Here is a 12,358-nt window from a genome sequence, read left to right as displayed (position 1 = left end):
TTTCTGAATCTGGTCTGTATTTATTTTAGTGGAAATGAGTGAAGTATTGAGACATAACTAAATTACTTTTCCATGAACATATGTTGCACTGGTGCCATAAAAACACGAAGTTTCCTTAAAGTTTAATTTATCAATAGGAGTGCAAGATTAAAAAGAGGGTATTCCATATGGATATGCCCAAATGTTTATAATGTAAAGATATCTATTTAACTCTGAAGATGTTCTCTGTATTAGTATGGGTAAGGTAAAGTTATGTCATCAAGGTTAAGATTAGTTTTCTAAGGTGAGTTTACAATTAAAGTGATGCTAGAAAATATTCCGTTGACCTTCTACACTATTTCAAGCAGACAGAATGGGTACTTTCACATATAAATCAAGCTCAGCTCCATCCATTATTGATGGTAGGTTGCAAATATTAAATCATGCTGCAAATATGTAGTAGTGAATGCAGGATAATGTTTCAGATAAATAAGGCTGGTTTTATGTTCATTCCTGATAAGCAGAGAATTCTTTAGCACTAACAAAACACTATAATAACCTTCTTAACAAATCATCCAATAATAATAATAATAATCTGGCTCTGCACAAAATGTTGATTTCTCACTATTTCAACTAGCCAATTAAATTATAGATCTACAGATTGTGCCTGTGATTTTGTGGATAGAGGAAGTTTCTGGAGGAGTTAACAGTATCAATGTATGTCCGCCTAGTCTCTGAAGCCATTAGTTTTAGAGACTTACTAAGAGCACTTGGAGTTTAAAAGACTTACTTAGGGCCACACAGTCACTCAGTCAGTCAAATAGCAGTATGGGGCAGAGAATGGGTCTTGACTTCTGGTCTTCTTGCCTTCAAGTACAGCTCTTTATCCATTATATCATCCTGCCCCTCAAACAAAAACACTTCAAATTAGATATGGCAAAAAAAAAAATCATCTTAACCTTCCTTGTCCACCTTCTTATCTGTCCTCCCTCTTCTATACCCCAGTGTAACCTTTGGCATTTCATCTGGTTCTGTTGTGCTTATATAGACATGGCTTCTTTCTCTGCTGAGTACTAAATGGGGAGGAAATGTTTTAGTCACTGGATTCCCTTGGATTTAAGTCCTCCAAACTCCTTTCTAGCTTGAAATCTATCATCCTTTGACCCGTGCACTTATCTATCCATATATCTGCATTTGTATGTATATGTTTTCATTATATATATATATATATATTTATAAATATGTTCATTTATAGCTAGGTAAAAGATATTTATGGATGTATTTGATTATCGTGTACATATTGATACATATAATATATATGTTGATACTAATATGATTTGTATATAGTATACATGTTGATAGGTACATTGTATGTTGATAAGATTTCCCAAATGACTGATACAATCATTTTCATTTAACAAGACCATAAGATGTACCTAAGGATGAAAGTGAACTTAAATCCGAACATTTAGAAAGTCAATTGACAGCTATTTGCTTGTATATTCAAAAACAGCATTTAAAAGAGAAAGTTTTCATTTCCCGTTTCATACATTTATAAAATAATGAAAATGAAAAAAAATTGAAGCATTTCTAAAGACTTATCACTCGTGATCCAATAGAAAATTCAATAAAGCTACACTTCTTTTTGTGATAAAATATGCCATTTGACATCTGTCCAGTGATACACTGAGTTCTATGCTGTCGTTCCTAAAGCTATCCATGAGATCAAGTCTTCTAAATGCAGCCATAGTAGTGTTCCCTTTCAGCTGCATATCGAAAGGTAAACAAGGATGGAAATTTCTCCTTTGATGATTCTGCTCAAGCCTGTTGCTTGTTAAATTTTCCTACAGGAATCAAAAATGGTTTCCTGTTGCATGTTTATTGAAACCTTTTTCTCAGTAAAGAACAAAATGCAATGCTGCAATTTTCCCATTTGTTAATTTTTTTCCCATTGAACTCATTCCTTCCTTTTAAATATCTTCTTTCTTCTAGTCCACCTCATTTAGCAGTAAATACAGGGGATTACAAACATTCTTGTTAGATATAAAACATTCCAGGAAATTTAATTTCTTTAGTCATGGATTTCAGCTGTAATGATACTTTGCATTTGTATAACCTCTCTATTCTGAGGAATTCAAACCACTATAATCATTATCTGGAGACTAGCATTATTATCTTCCTTTTGCATCCCTGGGTAACCACAGGCAAAGAGTTATGGAACAGGAATAGCTATACCTGGAAATCCAACATGCAGACAAATATAGAAAAAGAAAAGGCAGTGTCTAATGATGCTTTGTCCATTCTGATTTTGGAAGTCAGTAAATAGAATTGTGATTTGGACTGGGGAGGACCTTGGAAAGGAAAGAGGTACACCTGTGCTCTGATGTGCACTGGCCCTAAGGAGACTGACATTGTTAGTCCAAATGAATCTTGAATCCAAGGAGAACGGACCAGTTCTAGGCTGGGGGCAGTAGTCAGTTCAAAATAGGATCATAGATTTATAGCTAGAAGAAGGCCCTTGGAGGTCATCAAGTTCAACCTTCTTATTTTTATTTATTTTTTAACCCTTACCTTCTGTCTTGGAGTCAAAGCTGTGAATTGGTTCCAAGGCAGAAGAGTGGTAAGGGTAGGCAATGGGGGGCAGGTGACTTGGCCCAGGGTCACACAACTGGGAAGTGTCTGGGGTCAGATTTGAACCTAGGACCTCTCGTCTCTAGGCCTGGCTCTCAATCCACTCAACTACCCAGCTGCTCCCAACCTTCTTATTTTTAATATGAGGAAACTGGAGTATAGAGAAATTAAGTGATTTTCCCCAGACTCACACAGTTTTTAAGTTTCTGAGATAGGATTTAGACCTAGATCTTACTGATTCCCAATCCAGCGTCCTATCCACAATACCACTCTCTTTACAATCTGAACTCTAGGTGGGCTTCAGGGTCTAGTGTGATCTAGAATTGTTGTTGTTAAGTAATTTCAGTTGTGTCTGCCTCTTTATGATTTGGTGATTTTCTTGGCAAAGATACTGGAGTGGTTTGCCATTTCCTTCTCCAGCTCACTTGACAGATGAGGCAACTGAGGCAAGCAGGGTTAAATGACTTTCTCAGAGTCAAACAGTTAGTGCCTGAGGCCAGATTTGAATTCAGGAAGATGAGCCTTCCTGATTCTGAGGCCAGTGTTCTATTATCTGTGCCACCTACCTGCCCATATGGTCTAGAATACCAGTACTTTTTCAAACCTGTAGAAAAATAGACAGACTCCTAAAACTAGTCTGAAATCTCTATTGCCACTTGTCTAGGAGAAGACCCAGGTCTAGATCAGAATCCTAGAATCTGTGCATTTTAAAATGGCTCCATGTCCGGGACTTAGAGCCATTTTAAAATGCACAAATCCTTAGAAATCTAAAGTTTCATAATCAAGGTTTTGACATTTTTAAACCAACTTGTAGAACTAGAGCAAAAGGACCAATGAATGAAAACAAAAGTGCTTAGACATATATGCTAAGCATTGGGGATAAAAACACAAAGAGGGATACAGTCTTTACCTTTAAGGAATTTATACTCTAATAAAGGCAGACAATATAAATAGGAAAGTGGTGTCCAAAGAAGATAATTTTGGTTTTTTTTTTTTAGTCACATAGGCCAGCCAACTAGCATATTCCTTCTATATTCAGTGATGGTGATGATTTGACTACAATATCCTACGTAAGATGTGGAAAACAGGAAGTAAGAGAATGTGTTAATACATACGGAAGTAGTAGATATAACAAGATTGCCTGGATGGAAGCCTAAAAGAGAAATAAAGGATAGTGTAATGGTCTAGTCTAAGGTCAGCAAGAACTGGAAGGTAAACAAATTATGTCTTCATTCTTTCAATGAAAGAAATACAAAAATCCCTGGATTTTCTACCTTCTTACTTTTTACTTGTGTAAAATAGAAGTTAGATGAGATGATGTCCAAGTCCCTTCCATCAGTAAATACTATGAGCCTATACTCGCTCTACTATTCATAGGACTCCCCATGAAGGCTGAGCAGAGAGGCTGCATCATGTTACTCCTTTGTTTGTCCAGACTGCTGTATTTGTAATGAGCAAACCCTCACTACAGGAGGGAGGAATAAGGAGTGGATTGTCAAAGGACTCCTTCTCTGCCCTGGCCTTGCCTTGGGCTTGTCTGGCCAAGCTAAGGACCAATGCACAACAATAGGATTTTTAATGCCAGGCAGCATTTTATGTGCATTCCTTTCTTTCCATGCACAGAATCAAAGTATGAATGCCTTACTAGAGACAAAACATTTTATGAATTTTTTTCCCCATCCAAACTGACTTTCCTGACTAAAATAATCAAGTAGGGAAAATAGTGAGAAACTGGGAGAATATATAATTGAGGAAGTGAGTACGGATTAAGAATTACCTGGGACTTTGAAAGGCAATTCATTTGACTAAAGTAAACGTTGTTGACTTTTGGCCTCAAGTCTGCTGTTTAAAAGTGCTTTATCAGAAAGAGAATATGGAACATTTTTTTGGTCGGAATCCATGGACACAGCTACAGTGATGTGTCCATGTACAGTAAATTTAGAGGAAATAATGGTCATTTTGAGGGGTTTTCTTATTCCATATCCAAACATTTTTGGCAATTAGCAACTGTTTTGCATGAAAGGATTCTGACAAGAAAAGATGTGAAAAGGAACCGAAAAGGGAGAATTAGCCTCCCTATTTCAATTCTCCCTTCCCCCAGATATGTAGTCTTTTCTGTATATATTCAACATAGTACAAAAAAAAAACCCTCATGAGAACTTGAAGCAAGGAAATGCACCATGTCTGTCACTGAGAGAGGAAAAAATGTCATCGGGCCAGTAGCATTGATTAGAACAATAAAAACTTCCTGGTGCCAACAGTCAGAACAAATGTGTGAAAAGCCATGAAGGGACATTACCATACTGTGCCTTTCACAGGAAAATGCCAAATAAACTGAAGGATCCATGTCAATATTTGTATAAGGAAACATGCCACAGTCTGATTCTAGGACACTTGACAAAAAAAAAATTCTTGAGAAACTTTATACAGTATTAACAATAACAACAAAAAATAATACACTAGGAGTTTGGAACAGGCATTCTCATGTTAATGGAATGTGTTCCAACACTGTTTTTTTCATTGTGAGCCCTCCGTCTCCATCCTTTGCAACTCAAGTCAAAGGGAGGCACAGCTGCTGGCCCCACATTTTGGGGAGGCTGTGAGTCTTTGTGTCAGGCAGCTGTGGAGTTCTCAGGTCCACAATGCACAGCCGGGGCACAGTAAATTAGGAAAGATTATTGTTTCATTTATTGACTATACAATTTATAAACAGCAAGTATATTACTGGTTTCACGTTTTATTTGTTAGGGTCACTTTTAGCAAAAGCCGGCCACACAGACACACATCTAGGGCAGCTGTACCTTCAGCCATCCCAGTAGGAAGAAAATTGCAAACATTATTGAAATGAAATTGGATGTTTGGTTGCTTTCTAGAAGTACAGCCTCCCACCTGCCTTCTCCAAACCACCCATTTGGGAGAAGCCTTTTTTTAAAGTCCTGCTGGGATTTTCCTTCACCCTGTTTTCTGATCTGACTATGCCTTTAAAATATATATTTTGCCCTGAGATCCAAATTCAGTACTGCAATTCTTGGTCTCAGGGTTTTAGTTATAGGGACTGTAGAAGAGGAAAGCAGGTTTCAACTGAAGAGAGAAAAAAGGTTCTTTTTTTTTTTCTTTAGCAATAACAAAGAGAGAGAGAGAGAGAGAGATAGAGAGAGAGAGAGACAGAGAGAGAGAGAGAGACAGAGAGAGAGACAGAGAGAGAGAAGAAAAGGCACCAAGATTTTTTTCTATTTAACACTTTAGTGTATAATGGCATTTGAATAATATCATCATTTTTCTGCCATTTATTCAGATGTGAAGGAACTCAGTGAATAATAATAGCTGCTGTCAAAGATATTTATATTTAAAAGGTCTTTATGTAAAAAAAATTGTCAGGACTGATTTTTTTTTCTTCCAGAGAATCCTACTATCTCCTAGCAACCAATATGGCTATCTTTTTGAATAGATGCTGCATTTACAGTGGGTGCATAACCTTTATGTGGAAGCATTTGCAAATTTAACAGTCAGGACTCATATGAATTCAAAGCAAGTTGTTAAACTGATCCAAGAGCCAGACTTGTGATAGAAGTCTCAGGGGGTCTATTCTCCTGGCAAAACCGCACACATGTGATGTGCATAATTCCCCTTCATGTGTTGCTGAGAGTTTCACGTGTTCATCAAATAGAGAATGGACCTGCAAATGACCTACTCTTAAAACTTTTTTTTTTTGGTTAAAAATACATACTAACTAGGAGAGCCACTGATTTCTCTCTCAACATTAGTCTATGACATAGAAAGAAGATCTCCCAAAAAGGAAATATAAAAGTCTTCTCAGGAGCACTCTTCTTAAAATTAGTAAGATAAAAATGCTATTGCATCGTGATTATTTGGAATGTATTAATGCCATTTAAAATGTCCTTTAAGCCTTACAACAGGAGGTTTCTAAGCATTTTAAAAACAATGGCTAAGCCTCAGAGCTACAGCCCTCAGAAGAATATTGTAATAATCAGACTACAAATTAACTGTCTAAGACACTGACAACAGAGTGAAAGGAAAGTGTTTTGAACAGAAACAATTATCGGTAATCCTTAGTTCTCTGAGGCTATGTGCAACTGCTGAATTTATATTATCATCAAATATTTCTTAAAATATTCTCTGATATCTCCTGCCTTAGCATATACCTTATTGGGAAAGAAATATGGGAAATGCTACTTAAGCAGGACTAATTCTATGTGATTATTTCAATTAATGAATATCCTTTATTTAAATTCAGTTTTGTTAAAACACATACAAATATCTACACAAACAACTTCATAAATTATGCAAATCAGGGTTGCTTGGTGCAGAATTGCAGCTATGTAACTAAAAAGAAAATAAAACCTATCCTTTATAGCTTCTGTTGGTTTAAAGCTGGTTTTAAATTAAGAGGAACGACCCTGGGTAAATGTGCAAAGTCAGTAAGATCTTATTGTACAGGTATGTCCTTCTTAAGTCTTCCCCCCCCCCCCCCATATTTGAGGTCCAGGGCATTCATCCTGCCTTTTTTTCCCCCTCTCTTCCCATCAAAATCAATCATTCATATTTTTAATTGGTGAATTGATTACACTCAATCTGAAACTCATTCACACCAAAGTGTTGATTCAATCAGGCCTTTTAGTTATAATTATTGGTTGAAAGATTTCCCCCTTTAAAGCATTTGCTAGCATCAGTAAGTATAGAAAGGCTAAGGGTAGAGGGTCCCCTGAAATCACAGTAGGTCTACTTGTTTGCATAGTTCAGATGGTGAATCTTATTCAGCAATTTCAATAACATTAATAATAATAATAATAGCTAGCACATATATGGTACTTTAAGTTTTGCAAAACACTTTATAAATGTTACCTTGGGCATCTAGATGGTTCAGTGGCTAGAGCAGCAGGCTTAAATTTAGGAAGACCTGAGTTCACATAGCAATTCAGACATTTACTATTTGTGTGACTCTTGGCAAATCACAACCTTTTTAAACTTAGTTTCCCCAACTGTAAAAATGGGAATAATAACAGTGCTTATCTTCAAGGGTTGTTGTGAACATCAAATGAGATAATGTTCATAATATTTTTCACTTAGCACAGTGCCCACATAGTAGACAATAGCTATCATCATCATCATCATTTTCATCTCATTTTATCCTCATGACAACCCTGGGAAGTAGGTGCTATGTTTATCTATTATTCTCATTTTATGTTAGGTATTAAGTGACTTGCCTACAGTCACAAAATCAGATTTGAACTCAGGTCTTCCTGAATCCAAATATAATGCTTCATTGACTACACCACCTAGTTGCAACTTTATAAGGTGTTGGGCAGAGAAGAGTAGTGTAAGAATGGTTTATCATTTGTTACTCCCAGGGAGTTCTCCCTTTGCCCCTGGTAGTTTCTGCAGCTCTAAGTCTTGGCTTTTGCTGGGAGGGGAAGAACTTGTCTCTGTCCTACTTCTGGCTTCTCTCTGGACCTGAATATACTCTTCTGAAGAGCAAGCCTACCTTTTGGCAGGTCCTTCCCTCCACCTTCTTCTTTGTCACTTTTCCCCTTGCATTTGTGTCCTTGGAAGAGGCCAGTTTCCTTAAAAAAGGTTTAAATCCACTGCTTAACAAAAAACAAAAACAAAAGCAAAAACAAAACAAAACACTGTTGGGGAAAATGGAAAATAGTATGATAGAAACTAGGCATAGACCAACATGTCATTCCATATACCAGGATAAAGTCAAAATGGATACATGATTTGGAAATAAAGGGTGATACCATAAACAAATTAGGGGAACACAAAATAGTGTACCTATCAGACCTATGGATAAAGAAAGAATTTATGACCAAATAAGGCATAGAGAACATAAAGAACATTACATGGTGTAAAATAGATATTTTTGGCTACATTAAATTAAAAAGTTTTTTCACAAATAAAACCAGTGCAACCAAGATTAGAAGAGAAACAAAAAACCAAGAAAAAATGTTATAGCAAGTGTTCAACAAAGGCCTCATTTCTCACAAATATATATGCATATATATGTAAAACTGAGTCAAATTTATAAGAATACAAGTCATTCCCCAAATGATAAATGGTCAAAGGATATGAACAGGAAGTTCTCAGATGAAGACATTAAAACTATCTTTAGTCATGTGAAAAAATACTCCAAATCACTATTAATTAAAGAAATGCAAATTTAAACCAACTCTGAGGTACTACCTCACATCTATCAGATTGGCTAACATGACAAAAAAAAAAGTAAAACAATAAATGTTGGAGGAGATATGGGAAACTGGGACATGGATACAGTGCTGGTGGAACTGTGAACTGTTATAACCATTCTGGAGAGCAATTTGGAACCATGCCCAAAGGGCCATAAAACTACATACCCTTTGACCTAGTAATACTGCAACTAAGTCTGTATCCCAAAAAGATCAAAGAGAGGGGGGAAATGTCTTACTTAAACAAAGCTATGTATAGCACCTCTTTTTTATTCTGGCAAAGATTTGGAAACTGAAGGAATGTCCATCAATTGGGGAATGGCTGAACAAGTTGTAATGTATGATTATAATGGAATGCTATTGTGTCATAAGAAATGATGAAAAGGATAATAACAAGAAAAACTTGGAAAGACTTATATGAAGTGATGCAAAGTGAATCCAGTAGAACCAGGAGAACATTGTACGGGTATCCCTTCCACATCATGACTTTACCCATCACAGTTTCAATGTATTGTGAGTTGGTCTAAGAAATTAAATGTGTATTTTTGGAGAGTTTTGCAGAAGTTGCAGATAACTTGTGAAGAGAAGATGACACAGAAAAAGTTTAGAAACTCATTTTTACTTACTATTGACCTACATATAGCCAATGTCCAAATACTTAACCCAAATTTTACAATAAGATGATGTAAACATCCCATAAAAGAAAAAGAAAAAGCTGACTTCTCTGAGAATAAGGGAGGACTAAAAATTTTTATGTGCATTTTCCATATCATGAGGGGGACACTGTGCCCCTAAACCCCCACAATATAGAAGGGATACCTGTACTTGTAACAGAAATAACATGTAATGATCAACTGGGAATGATGTAATTATTATCAGCGATGAAAGCATCACAAGCAAGACAGCTCCAAGGGACTCATGATGAAAAAGGCTATCTATCACCATAGAAGGAACTAACAGCATCTGAATGTTCATAGAAGTATATAATTTTTTGCTTTATTTCCTTCATGAGTATTTTATTCTCAAATAATATGTCTTTTTTCACAACATGATTAACATGGAAATATGTATTGCATGACAGAAGACATAAAACCTGTATCTTATTACTGCTGTCTCAGGAAGGGGAGAGAGGAGAGAGGAAGGGAGAGAACATAGATCACAAAATGTCAGAAAACTGTTATCAAAAATTGTATCTACATATAATTGGGAAAAAGTATAATAAAAATGTTTCAGGTTACTTTAATTTTCCAAATCTGGTTGTGGGAAAGTAGAGGAGAAAGTAAAATAAATATACTGTAAATATGATGGATCAATTATTGCATTCTCTCTGGCTACTTCACAGAATCACAAACACTCAAAGCTAGAAGTGTCCTCAGAGATCACCTACTCCAACCTATACCTGAAGATGATCCCTTTTACAAGATCCTTGAGGAATGGTCATCTAGCCTCTGCTGGAGAACCTCCAGAAATGGGGAACTTATATCTAAGGAGGATAGATTGGGAACTTCTTTCCATAAAAATAAATAAATAAGCAAAACCCTTACTTTCTGTCCTAAAATCAATAGTGTATTGATTCCGAGGCAGAAGAGCAATAAGGGCTAGTCAATGGGGGTTAAGTGACTTGCCCACAGTCACACTGATAGAAAGTATCTGGGGCCAGATTTCAACACAGGTTCTTTTGTGTCTAAGCCTGGCTCTCAATCTACTGTATCACTTTGCTGCCCCCCCCCCATTTCCATTTATGACACTTCTATTTATTAGAAAGTTTTTCCTTTTTTTCTTTTGTTACTTTTTCGTCTTTTCATCCTGTATAAGACATCTATATTTTCCTATAAAGCTGTTATGGAGGATGTTAATTAGAATGTTGTACTCTAAAACTCCATCTCCCAGAATTCTTTTTCTTGTCCCAAAATTCCTTATTATTTAGTCCCCAAGTTTCATCCTCATGTTTTGTAAATAAGTTGAGTGTGACTCCGCCCTCTTGCTCTCTTCTCTTGCGACTGAGGCTGGGTTAGCTCCCTCTTTACCCTAGTTTTTATTTTCCTTTACTTTGAGTTATTATTAATAAATCTTATTAAATATAATACTTGGAGATATTGTATATTAATTTTGAGCTTAAATTTATGGTGACCATGAAGGGACAGAATTTTTTTTAAGCATTTGAGAAAAGAATAGGGAGTGAATAAATTTTGCAAGCTGCATTTTCTCTCCTGTCACTTCTGGTGCTTGCTTCTGCCATTTTTCATTGGCCTCTCTGCCTGCCTGCCCATTGCTTTCCTTCATGTGACTTAGCTTGGGGGTCCTTGGTATTTCTACTATCCCTGAGCTATTGCAGTCTGTGCCTGATTGCCCAAGGGTGTGAGAGCTATTCAGATTTACCTTTGTTTTTTTTTTTTTTCTAGAGGGTGAAGTATAAATCCCTTAATCCCCACCACCCCAATCTGGACCTCAAGCTTGCCACTAGCTGCTTTTCAGCAGGGGAACACAGCATGGTACAGCCCCATCCATGCTATCCACCCCACCCCCAACCCTGTCTAGCTTTCCAGCCTGGCTAACCTAGGAGGGTTTCCATACTCCTAGCTGTGGGGAAGGGGACTACGTTATCATAGGGCCATTGTTTTTACCCCTGTGTGGGGGGAGGGACAAAACTTTTCTTCCATACATTCCTTGTGAGGCTTTTATTCTTAGGCAGTGTATACTAGGGTAGCACCACCTACTGACAGGAAGTAGAGATTGCAAGCATGGCTCAGTTCCCTGCCTCTCTCAAACAGCTTCCGTTTCCAGAGACCCTTATTGAGCTCACACAGCTTACAGCTTTAGGATGTCTTTTCTTACTTCTGTTCACAGGGTTTTTGTGTTGATTGGATACATTGCAGTTGATAGCTTGACTAATCTTAAGATTTAGATGGGAGGTTCATCTTACACCCCCTTGTCATTTTGGCCTGCCCAGTTTCTGCACCACTTCCAATATGGGATTTCTTCATACTATGCCCACTGTGTGTATGAGGAACTCCAGAGATGTGACAAAAGGCTGTAATCTTGATCTTCTGATCATATTTTTGGGTTTGGGCTATTCAGCCCTGGGAGGGCTTCTTCTCTGTTTTGTTGACTAATTAAGTTAGTGGGACCTGAGGTCAGATTTTCCCCAGCTGTTGGTAAAAGCTAAAAAAGTGAATTCGGCTACTTTCCTTGTAGTCTGTGTGGGGGAGGGTTCTTGGAGCTTCCCTGCCCTCTGAAGACTTCTTGTCAGTTGTATTGATAGGATTAAGCCTGGGTGTGGTTGATCTATACTGTTCTGAGTGCCCTGAGGTCAAAGCCTCAAGAGAAAAGGGGAGGGGGTAGCCCAAGATGGAGGGTATGTTCACCCTCTCTAGATTTCTCTCCCAGAAGCTTCCCTGCTGTCTGTGATCAAAGCCTTGATTTTGGCACAGCTATGCCAGTGAAGCACTCTCTAGAATTAGTGGCCCAGCCCACCCAGGGATTCCAGGATCCGCTGGAGACTCAGCACATTAGATGGAGGAGGGGATCTGGGATCTTTTTCC

Source organism: Gracilinanus agilis, chromosome 3 (genome assembly GCF_016433145.1).
Source record: "Gracilinanus agilis isolate LMUSP501 chromosome 3, AgileGrace, whole genome shotgun sequence".
NCBI classification, from domain to species: Eukaryota; Metazoa; Chordata; class Mammalia; order Didelphimorphia; family Didelphidae; genus Gracilinanus; species Gracilinanus agilis.
Note: the sequence above shows the minus strand (reverse complement) of the source record.